The following is an 11,595-nucleotide window of genomic DNA, read 5'->3' as shown; positions in this document are numbered from 1 at the left end:
TACAAGTGTCACATTTTACTGCTCTATAAAACTATTCTAAACACTTTCAATTATTAAGCTAACATCACTCTTATGAATCATCCATCTGCTGTGATGAAGACCACGCATGCACATAAGGGTTAATAATTCATGTGTGATGGCATATCTGAGTTTATCAGCATAACTTACTGACCGTAATTTTGATAGCATCAGTTGTTATGGGCCTCTGGCAGTGGGCTATATACTCACTGTTCTCACCCTGTGACCCTGAGCAGTGCTTAAAGAGCTTAAGTCCTCAATGCCCTAAACGCTTCAAGCACAGCTGTAGGCACTTCTGTGCACATGAGAGCATACGATAAGGAATTCACATGGGTTTAAGGCAGGCTGCTGGCTCCTACACACATGCTAGGTCCTGCTCTGTGTAGGCTACATAAGTGGTATTTCTGTGAGCCGTGGGAGCGACAGTTGCTCTCCTTCTGTTGGTCTGATGACACCAGGATCTCTCTCTCTCTCTCTCTCTCTCTCTCTCTCTCTCGCCACTCAGCCAGTCTTCAGCACTGGTGCTGAGATACAGGCTAATGCCAGCTGATGCCTCTATTAATGCAGGACTGGAAGACAGGAATGTAGCACTTTATGCTAGTCACACATCCGTTTTGCAGTTTCTCACAGGGACTAAGTTTTAAGTAATAAAATTGGGGAAAGATTTGAAAGAGCAACTATCTAAATTCTTAAACACTACTGAAGCATGGTTTATAGTAATGCAGAACATTGCATAAGATGTACGAAGGGTATTGTAATGTTTCCTTATATACAACTTTGATGAGCTCTGGGTTTTGTTTAGGCCACAGGGAAAGAGCATGGCGAGAAAAGAGAGAACACGGGAGTCATTAGCAATGGAAAGCTGTGGTTAGACTCACATACTTTATGTTTGAGGCAACTAGTTTAAACAGAAAAAAAAATGTGGATCTGCTCTCTTAAGTTTAAAAATGCCTCACAAAGCTTGTTCTCTCTCTCTCTCTCTCTCTCTCTCTCTCTCTCTCTCTCTCTCTCTCTCTATCTATCTATCTATCTATCTATCTATCTATCTATCTCTGTCTTCTCTTTTCCTCCCTCTCTATCTTTCTCACACCCACACATGTACGATTTTTCTGTTAGAACTAGCTCTGGTGATGATGTGGTTAGATGGCTGTTTTTCTCTGTAAGGCTGTTGGTCACAGTCGAATCTGTAAACTAAGTGATCACCCATACACCGAATGCAGTTATGAATGATTTCCATGACACTCCTTCTCTGTCTTTAGTTCATACAGCCTACAGTTCATATGCTATCCATCAAAACTTCAATCCCCCAGATGCTTCTTCACCACAGTGTGTTTACGTGGTCAAATGTGCTGTTCTATCTCAGCTGACCTTCAGTAAAACCAGTGGTCACTTATTTATGTCTCAACCAGTAACACACTCCCTGACAAGCTGTCATCAGCCAGCCACAATCAATAGGTTTCAGTTAATAAGCCACTGTCAATATTCTTCAAGCAGTTCATTCTGGCCAGAGAGCCACTTTTTAAGCCTCCAAACGTCAGCAAGCCTTAAGAGGAATTCCAACCCACTGCCCTTTTCCCCTTTTTGATTCATTAACAGGGAGGCAACATCCTTTTTTGTGTTTTGCTTTGATTTAGCTGTCAACGGTCAAGTCAAAATAACCTAAGATAAGACAAATCTATGTTCACTGAACATGAGGTGTATTGGGTGGAGCTAATATGTTTGGGCTATGCTTCAAATAATAAAGAATATATTACTACAGCATGTTTGTAACACACACATCATGGTCTACAACATTAAGCCTTATATTAAAGAAGAAATAGCTCAATCTAGCTAGAATAGCTAGCAGCCAGCTATACTAGTTCTTAGGTAGAGAAGAATAGCGTTTTTAATACCAGAGTCTAAATTTGAATGATCACATTCTCAGAGGAGAACATGCTTCAACACCCAAGATTTTGTTAAACAATGGTAGCTAACATATGTCACACTTTAGTGGCACTTTAGCATCTAAGTCTCATACGGATTTGTTTACCAGCATTTTAGACTAAGAAAATACTCTGTAGCATTCAGCTTGCTAGCTTAGCATGTAGGTTCTTAATGCAGAATATTTTAGTGCTCTTATTTTAGAATACTTTTGGTTTCATGTTTTGTATTTTGGTTTAAGATTCTTAATTTAGTTATGGCCAGAAACCTTTATTTGTCACATAAACATTACAGCACAATGAACTTATTTTCCTTGCATATCCCAGCTATAATAGTTAGAAAGTTTAGTTTAGTTCTTTGCTTAGAATAGTTTTGGATATTTATTTAGTTAATAGTAGTTTAGAATTTTTTGTGTAAAGTATTTTCAAAATCTTAGTTCAAAGTATTTTAGGGTTCTTAGATTAGAGTACCATTTTTCTTAGATTTAATTGGTTTACAGTTCAGGGTTTAGAGTAGCTAATCGTTATTGTGTTAAAAGTAACTCTGTTGCATTCTGGACATCATAGGATATCGTTTCAATTTGACTTCTACTCAGCATTCTTCAAATTAGTCTTATTATGTGAAGTATTACTTGAAAATTCTCAGCCACTTTTTCCTTTAATCTCATGCTAATCAAAGAGGTAAATTGCATAAGTGGTGTCATTGAAAAGCTTACATTATTATATGCATAGCAAATTATTATATAGTTGCAAAATAACTCTTGAAGTCCTTGCTCAGGGTCGAACACAAAAGCACACTCAACACACTTTAGTTCAATCAAACATTTAAACAAAACTCAAAAAAGCTGTGTGGTACTGCATTTCACAATGTTTTAAATGCATTGTGTTTGCGTTTTTGTCACAGGATGGAAAAATGTAGTTGCATGGTGGCAAAACCAATCCTCCAGAGAGCTTTCCCATCTGAGGTCTGACACTCTCAGACCAAGTGCAACCCTCAGGCTTCATCATGTGTGTGTGAAGAGTGTTGCAGTAAGCCTGAACTCTGATCTGCCTACACACACACTCTTAAGCACTACACAAACAAAACACTGACGCCTTGTTCAATTTTTAGCTCAACCTAAACTGGGAAATTCCAACAGCTTCACTTTGCCTGAAGGAGGAAACAAGCACCTCCATGTCACTGAGGTTTCAGCCACAGTCATAAAGAGATGAAAGAGATCGTTCTTGTAAAATGACTGGCATTGCTTGACATTTTTATCCATTTGAATAATAACAAATTATCACATGGGGCAAAATGTTATTAAAAAAGCGACACAAAAATAGAAGTTATACCCAAACAGGCTATATTTTTTAATGATATGCTCATATTTCCAGCCTGAAAATGATATTGGATAATACTATTTATTAAAGTAAAAAAAAAAAAAAAGAATCTACTAATACTACAACAGAGATAAAACTGATGATGAAAGTTCCCAAGAAGCAAAAATGGAGGTTGTGGTTACACATCCACTCACCCACCATTTTATTAGGAACACCTAATACACCTGCTCATTCATACATTCATCAATGTCACAAGTGAGAGCAGGGTAATGCATAAAATCATACAGATACAGGTCAAGAACTCAAGTTAATGTTCACATCAAACATCAAATTGAGAAAATGAGCATTTCAGAAAGTGAGGATCACCTGGGATTTCCATGCGTTTCTAGGGGTTACCAAGAATGATGCTAAAACAAACAAAAAAAAAAACCACTTTGTTTTCTGAGATACTTTACTGTAGATTTTTTTTCAGCTCAAACCAGCATGAACATTCTCCTCTTATCTTTCTCATCAACACCATGTCTCTGATCCTAGAGCCATCACTCACTGAATAGTCAAAGTCACTGATATCTGATGTGAAAATCTATTATAACTCTTGACCTTTAACCTTTTAATCAACAAAGTCCTTGGTCTGCATGATTTTAGTCCTTGTTCTGCTGCCACATGATTGGTTAAATGGATAATTGCATGTGTACAGGTGTTCCTAATAAGGTGGATAGTGATTGTATATATGGAAGCCTGGGAAACCTCATCAGACGTCTCTGAGGATGAGGTCTGGATGACATACTTTGATACCTCTATTTTAAGAAAACATGAATTTATTTATCATGTTTAATTAACCTTTTAAACTTAAAATAATCCTGATACTAATAATTACATTTATGCATAGATCATGACTGATTTATGATATAATGACTGTTATATGTTCAGTTCAATTCAATTCAATTCAATTTTGAATAGTGGTTTTAACAATTGACATTGTCTCAAAGCAGCTTTACTGAACATAAACATTAAACAAAAGGTTAATATAAAGAGTAATATAAAGATTAATATAATACAAAAATGGTAAAGGAAGAAACCTTGAAAGGAACCAGACTCAAAGGGGAACCTCGTCCTCATTTGGGTGACACTGTAGGGTGTGATTTATAAATATAGGTACAGTTCGACAAATGTTGTATTGATGAGGAGGTTGTTGTCCTTAAAGACCACATGTAGTCGGCATATTCTCTTAGTATAGATCAGTCCAACTGGAGCTGGTAAATCTCTAGATGCCTCAGGATCCTCAATGCCTCCACATCTCATCAGAAAATGACAGGTCATCCAATTTTATTTTTTTTTATCTCTTTAAGGCACTCAATTTAGACAATCTACCTGTTTTATCTTGTTTTGATGAGAGAAATAACTGGGTATCGACAGCATAACAGTGGAAACTAATCCCATGCCTCCTAATAGTGTTCCTTAAGGGAACCATGTATAATAAGAAAAGCAGAGGTCCTAGAACTGATCCTTGTTAGACCCCATAATTAACTGGCGATAAACTGGAGGATTCAACATATAATTCTAATAGATCCATAGTGTGTTCAGATCTCTGGTTTTTTGTTAATCTAGCCACTGTGCTAAATAAAATCTTGGGAGATTTTTTGATATTTTCTATGAGTTTGCTCAGGTGCTCAGCCCTAGCAGCTTTTTGAGCCTGTCTATAGCTGGACATACTGTCCTTATATGCAATTCTAAAAACGTCTAATTTAGTTTTTCTCCACTTTTGCGGTTACGGGTTGCTCTCTTGAGGGTGTGAATATGACTATTATTCTATTCTATTCTATTCTATTCTATTCTATTCTATTCTAGAATATGATTCTATATTAACTATTACTATCATATGTTACCATATGTTATTTTTTCATAAATAGATTAGTCAGGGAAGTCTTTAAATGCAGTTTCCCATTTTTTTAAAATCACTTTAAAATGTTAGAACTTTACTTGTGATTGAGAACCATCTAAAAGGGAACATATTTCAGTTCAGGTAGATAAAAAAAAAAAAAACGTATTTAAAACATTTTTGAGAAACCTAAACCCCACATACTGACAATCTGCACCATTGTGCAGTGATTACGTTAAGTTTTTATCCCCATTTGCCACACCCATCCTGTCGGATACCTATTTTCTAGCTGTAGATCCCCAGATACTGGTATAGCAGATCTCAGTGCCCTTGCATGCTTTCTCTCAGCCAGTTCCGTCTAGGGTACGGTGAGATTTAATTACAGATGATCTCACGAGAAAATACCTTGCAGGGCTTAAATGCACATGCCTGCATGTCTGACAAGCTATTTCAGGATGATTATCAGGAAAATCTTGATGCTACAAGCTGGTATGCGGCGTGGCGTCTTGTTACGACATGCTTTCGGCTCTGTGGCCAACAGAGAAAGGAAATGCCTCAGGGAGGCTGCAAGCTCCATGATGAGGCCAAACTTGCATTTTCAAAAAACCTCAACAGGAAATAGATTAAACGTATTTTGGCATTGTGGAGAAATGCTTAGAGTAGAATAGAACAGAATAGAATAGAATAGACATATCACTGATTATACTCTCTGTTTGATGAGATGACAGAATGAGTTTAGTCATTAAGCTTCTTTGTAGCAAATTATGAAAATAACTTAAGCCTAAATGACGGTAATAATGAGTCAAAGTGAATGAGCAACTGGGCAACATGGCTGAAGATTTGTGCTTTGGAATGTGTGTGTATGCTTTGTCCCAGGCCCTGATGTGAACTCTCAATCTGGACTGTGTGAGGCGACCACTGTGGCCACCTGCGAACCACAATTATCAGCAATGCTCACACACACACACACACACACACACACACACATGCACGCACAAGACCAATTAAGCCTCCTGTATGCTCTCTTCCATTCAGCCATAACTAACAGACCTAGTGCTACTGCCAGGACTGACTCACTCTCATCCCTCTTACTTTTATAATGACCTTCAACACTGTGTGTGTGTGTGTGTGTGTGTGCGTGCGTGCGTGCGTGCGCGCGCGCGCACGTGTGTGTGTGTTTCTGTATTAATGGGGATTGAATATTCCACAAGATTATGAATATATGACAGTTTTTATCTTCTGGGGACAATTGTCTGGTTCACAGATGTTAAACTAATCTCCCACCCAAACTGTGGTTCTTCTTCAGATTCTTCTTCTTTCCTCTTCTTCCTCTTTCCTCTTATTGTTATTATTATTTAACTATTTAATTATTTATTTTTAAAGGAGCCCCCTGTGAGTTTTTGAAATAATAATTGTCAGTGGAAGGTTTTAAGAATAGCTAGTGCCATTGCATGGCTTTAACCTAGTAGAATATCTTCTTGTTCCTCAGTCTTTGTGTGTGCGTGTGTGTGTGTGTCTGTCTGTCTGTCTCTGTGTGTGTAAATTTGTGTGTGTCTGTGTGTCTGTGTGTGCGTGTCTGTGTGTGCGTCTGTGTGTATGTGTGAGTGTGTGTGAGTTAGTTGCCAAGTATAATCATCAATACCACACATTTATTTCCCTCTTCTTCAAGCCAAGCCTCAAGAAATCAAGAATTTCAATTGTCTCAAGCCAAAGTGCAAACATTACAGAATATGATTGTAATTTGATGCCTTTTCAAACAAACATTAAAATCAGAAATGCATAACTGATATTTTATGTTTAATAATAGTATGTAAACAAAGATCAACACTTTTAGTAATATATCCACTCCTGTACAGCAACATCAATGAAATTTACATTTGAAAAAAAATGAAATGAGTGAAATTTCAAAGCAAAGTTTTTTTTTTACTCTGTTTCTAATTAAGCCATGAAGCTTAAAAAGAGCACAAGCTTGTTTGCTTGTTTACATTCAAGCCCAGGCAGCCATGTGGAGACGGCAGTGAGGATCAGCCTGTGAACCAGAGAGCAGTTTTAAAAGGCTCAGCCCTGAAGTCATCAGACTCTCTGCCACCCACTGTGCTACTGATCCTATCAAACACAAACACAGGCCAAAGCACTTTACTGACTGACACACAGGCGTGCCACGGCCCTCCTCTCAGCCACTGTTCAGCCTTGGATTTCCGAAAGCTTTGACGCCCCTGTGCGTGCAAACTTCCTTATCATTTAAAGCTGTATAAAAATTTCACAAATAAGGTAATATCAGTAAGTGGGAAATGTCAAAAAAAACAACAACATAGAATTAGATGATCTGTATTTGTGATATTTTACATGACAAAATGATTTTTTTTTCTAGTTGAGAAAGGCTTTATAGATGACTATTACATTTGCTACCTTTCCTGTGTTTCAACACCAAACCCAACTCTGATGAACTACTTAATGACAAAATGACAGGGTAAAGTAATGTTTATTACTTACTGAATCGCATGTTAGCCTTCTCGACTTTATGCTGTAGACTGTATGTTACAGAGATTGAACTTCTGCTCTACGTGATACATTGTGTATCAATCCAGATTACAACCACTTCCCTAACCCTTGTGTGTTGTTTTCTGTGTGTTTTTCTATGGCATTGCTTTTTACTTACTAACTTACTTCCAATTACTTAGTGGCTGTCTTAATTTTTTGAAAACTTAACCCTCACTCTTTCTCATTTTTAGGAAACCTCGGATAAGTTTTTAATTTGATTCCCTGTATCACCTTAGAGAGAAAAAGCAGTGCAAATCAGAAGAAATTTCTGCTTTCTGATCAACTTTATTTTATAATGTATCTTGATGGAAGTAGATCTTTTCCAAAATGACCCTGCCTTCACCCACAGGCCAAGAGCACTCAATAGTTTACTAAGGATAAAAACAATGTAAATCATTTTTGGAGTCCTGAGATCTCAGCCTAGTTGTACACCTATGGGAGATTTTGCACTAACATGCTTGTACAGCACTTTCTACCACTATCATTGAAACACTAACTGAAAGAACATTTTGTCAGATGAACATTATTTATCTCTCTATTAGAGCCTGTGCATTGAAACAATCATAGTGCCTTGATGTGGCCCAAGTGCTTAAGCACAGAAGTCCTTCCTCGACTGTGGAAGTGTTTCTTGAGGCCATGGGAGGTGAAACCTACAGGGTGATGAAGGACATTTGTCCAAAACATCCTGTTTCTCTGGAAACCTACTATGAATTTGATGACCTTTTCAATTATTACTGAAGTACACTGCAGTTACTCACTGGCTCTTTCTCTTTTTAAATTCAAATCTAATTAATGAATAATCTAACTTGATGAAGCATCTATAGTCTTTCTGTCCTCTCTGAGTAATACTGTAATAATAAAGTTATGTCTTCAGTTTACACAGTTATGCACAAAGAACAGATTGGCTTTTCATATTTGATTCTAAATGAAGGCTAGGAAATATTTTTTATCACTGTATCTTTGCCTGGCTCCTTTAGCTCTTATAGTGCAGCCATTATGGGGCAAATAAATTAGTGCTGCTCCACATTCACATGTCATAGTCAATCCATGCTATGAGCTGTGACATGGACCATGAAGCCATGATCTGGAGCACCACTATATATGTGTGTGTGGGAGTGGTGGGTGTTCATGGGTGTGTGTGTGTGTGTGTGTGTGTGTGTGTGTGTGTGTGTGTGTATACACACACACACACACACACACACACACACACACACATATATATATATTTATATATATTATAGATAGATATATATATATAGATATATATATATATAATATATATATATTATAATATATAAAATATATAAAATATATAATATATAAAATATAAAAATATAAAAATATAAAAATATATATTATAATATATATAATATAAAAATATATATAAATATTATATATATATATATTTATATTTAATCACATTAATCCTGTCAGAAACAACACATGTTTTTCAGTAAAAGTGATGCATATAAATGTGGCATGGCTTCGCAATTTGTAACCCATTTTTCTCTCTCTCTCTGTGTGTGTGTGTGTGTGTGTGTGTTAATGTTTTGTTCATGCCAGACAGATAAAAGTAATGCATGTTTAAGAGAGACGTGATTGCAAGCACTCGCACTTTGTATCTTTGCACTCATGTACGTGCGATTATGTCCTGAGCAGTGTGAACAACCCTTTCCCAGTGCTAAAACCTCTTCCTGTCTGGAGTACAGTCTGCTTCTGATAGACGCTTTAGCTCTTTAACCTTTAGCTACTGATTTTTGCTTGCAATCATTTTTGAAGCTCTGTATCATATTGCTCCACATTTGAGTACATAAGTGACAATGTTGGTTCGTAATGTTTCAAATCTCAGATTAAAACAGCAGTCAAGTTGTTTTAGCAAAAACAACATTAAAGTGTTTATTATATTGTTTAATTTAAAAATGCCACTATTATTGGTGGTGGCTGTCATGTGACAGGGGAGAGCCAGGTCGAAGATAACCGCTGACAAATCTAAACTTGGTACAGATAGGCTTATTAGTTTCTATATATTTAGTATCAGCTACTACAATATTTAATGTGTTATATATTGACATATTAGATCAATTAATATGGTCCACTGTTTTTGGATTTGGGTTGTCAGGAAGTAGCTAATGGAATAAAAACTATTTCTTGGTAATGCATGGAGATGTATCTCAGACAGACTTTATCATATGTATAGATCAAGATGAGAGAAGCTGATCACTGATTGGTCCTTTGTGGCCTTTCTTTTTCCATTGGTCTCCTCTCTTGGGCATATGAAGTCTGTGTATGCTCTTATCTTACTGACAATTAACCATTGCTGTGTGTCCGTGACAGAGGCACAGGGAAACGGGAAATGATTAAAAAGGAGGGAATGTCAAGGAGAGATTTCGGGAAAAGAAGGGGAGGGGTGTAAAAGATGAGGAGATTTAGTTGGCTCTGTCTGATATGAAGGGAAAATGACGCTCTGAGATATCATATATAATGTTCTGTATGATGTGACATGACACTCGACAGAACCCATGCTCAAAGATTTGCCTTATCATTCCTTGACATATCTAGAACATATTGATAAACCACTTCTGGGAAATATTAGTCAAATAACTGAAAAGAAATATTCAACTTTCACCCTTTGTCTGTTTTCTTTCATTTAAGATATCCTGCCAACAAATTGAAAAAGAAGTATAGCCAGCAAATACATTTTAGTTAAAATCAAATTAGAGTCACTACTTCGGCGAACGATTTAAAATGTCGTTTCCTTGATAAATAAAAGTAAAACCATTCTAAATTCATTTTACTGTAAATTGAATACAAGGAAGCTTGACTTATTATAACAATTAATATCAGAGTCATTTAAAATCAATATATGTATATATATTTTAATTAGATTTTAGATTGTAAAATTAATTATTTAATTTTTTAAGTGACAGTGATTGGAAAAGCACTGTTATGTCCTAGCATTTTTAGAGGTTTAACTAGCCATAAATCTGTATCTGAATTACTTAGCTTATTATCTGCATGAAAGCATGACAACACTGGCGGACTGTACGATGCTTATGCAAAAGCATTTTCTTCTTCTGCTGGATTTTATTTTATGTCTTGTTTACTTATCACTGCATCCGGCATCCTGAGATCTTAAATAATTATAATAAGATCACTGAAAGTAACTAAACAAAAAGCAAATGGTTTGTTTTTTTGGATACTGAGGCAATACATGACATTTAGGTATTTTTCAAATTTTGGATTTGTCCTCCAATAGGGTCAAGGTGCAGATATGTCTCATCTCTAGTCTTAGACCGCTGGGCCTCTTGTCTTGCTTGAAGCCAGAGAGGGACAGGAAATTGGGGGACGCTTTCGTAGTGGTCTGGCCTCTGACCCCTGAACTGTAATGCTGCACGCTTTGAAGTCAGAAGGAGAATCACATGCAATTACTTGTGATATAAAGCACGTTCTCCAAGAGTGCTCAACCCATGCTGAGCACATCCTCCCACTCTCTCTCTCTCTCTCTCTCTCTCTCTCTCTCTCTCTCTCTCTCTCTCTCTCTCTCTCTCTCTCTCTCACACACACACACACACACACACACACACACACACATACTGTCACACACACACACACACACACACACACACACACACACACACACACACACACACACACACACACACACACACATACATCTCTGTAAACTCTATACACCATATAATAACCTTGGCCCTCCTCTTTAAAGTCTTCCTAGAGGTTTTTCCCTTTTATATAAACACACTTAGGAGGAGTGCTGGGTGGAATAATTTTAGGTTAGCAGAACATTTCTGGAACATAACCTCTTGGTTCCTAGGGCTCTCAAACTGTTGAGTTTTCTGGACATTCTGAGTAATATAAGCTTCTGATAATGGTTGTTTTTCGAAGGTTTGCTTGGTTAAT

At 36.8% G+C, this 11,595-nt stretch overlaps 1 protein-coding gene across 2 annotated transcripts in view; it reads right to left on the bottom strand.

Moving 5' to 3' along the window:
* Window positions 1-11,595, bottom strand: part of lctla (lactase-like a) — a 33,116-nt gene that overhangs the window by 10,888 nt on the left and 10,633 nt on the right. The window lies entirely within an intron of this gene.

Source organism: Tachysurus fulvidraco, chromosome 1 (assembly GCF_022655615.1).
Source record: "Tachysurus fulvidraco isolate hzauxx_2018 chromosome 1, HZAU_PFXX_2.0, whole genome shotgun sequence".
In the NCBI taxonomy this organism is placed as follows: domain Eukaryota; kingdom Metazoa; phylum Chordata; class Actinopteri; order Siluriformes; family Bagridae; genus Tachysurus; species Tachysurus fulvidraco.
The sequence above is the reverse complement of the archived record's forward strand: the minus strand, read 5'-3'. Positions and strand labels throughout refer to the sequence as shown.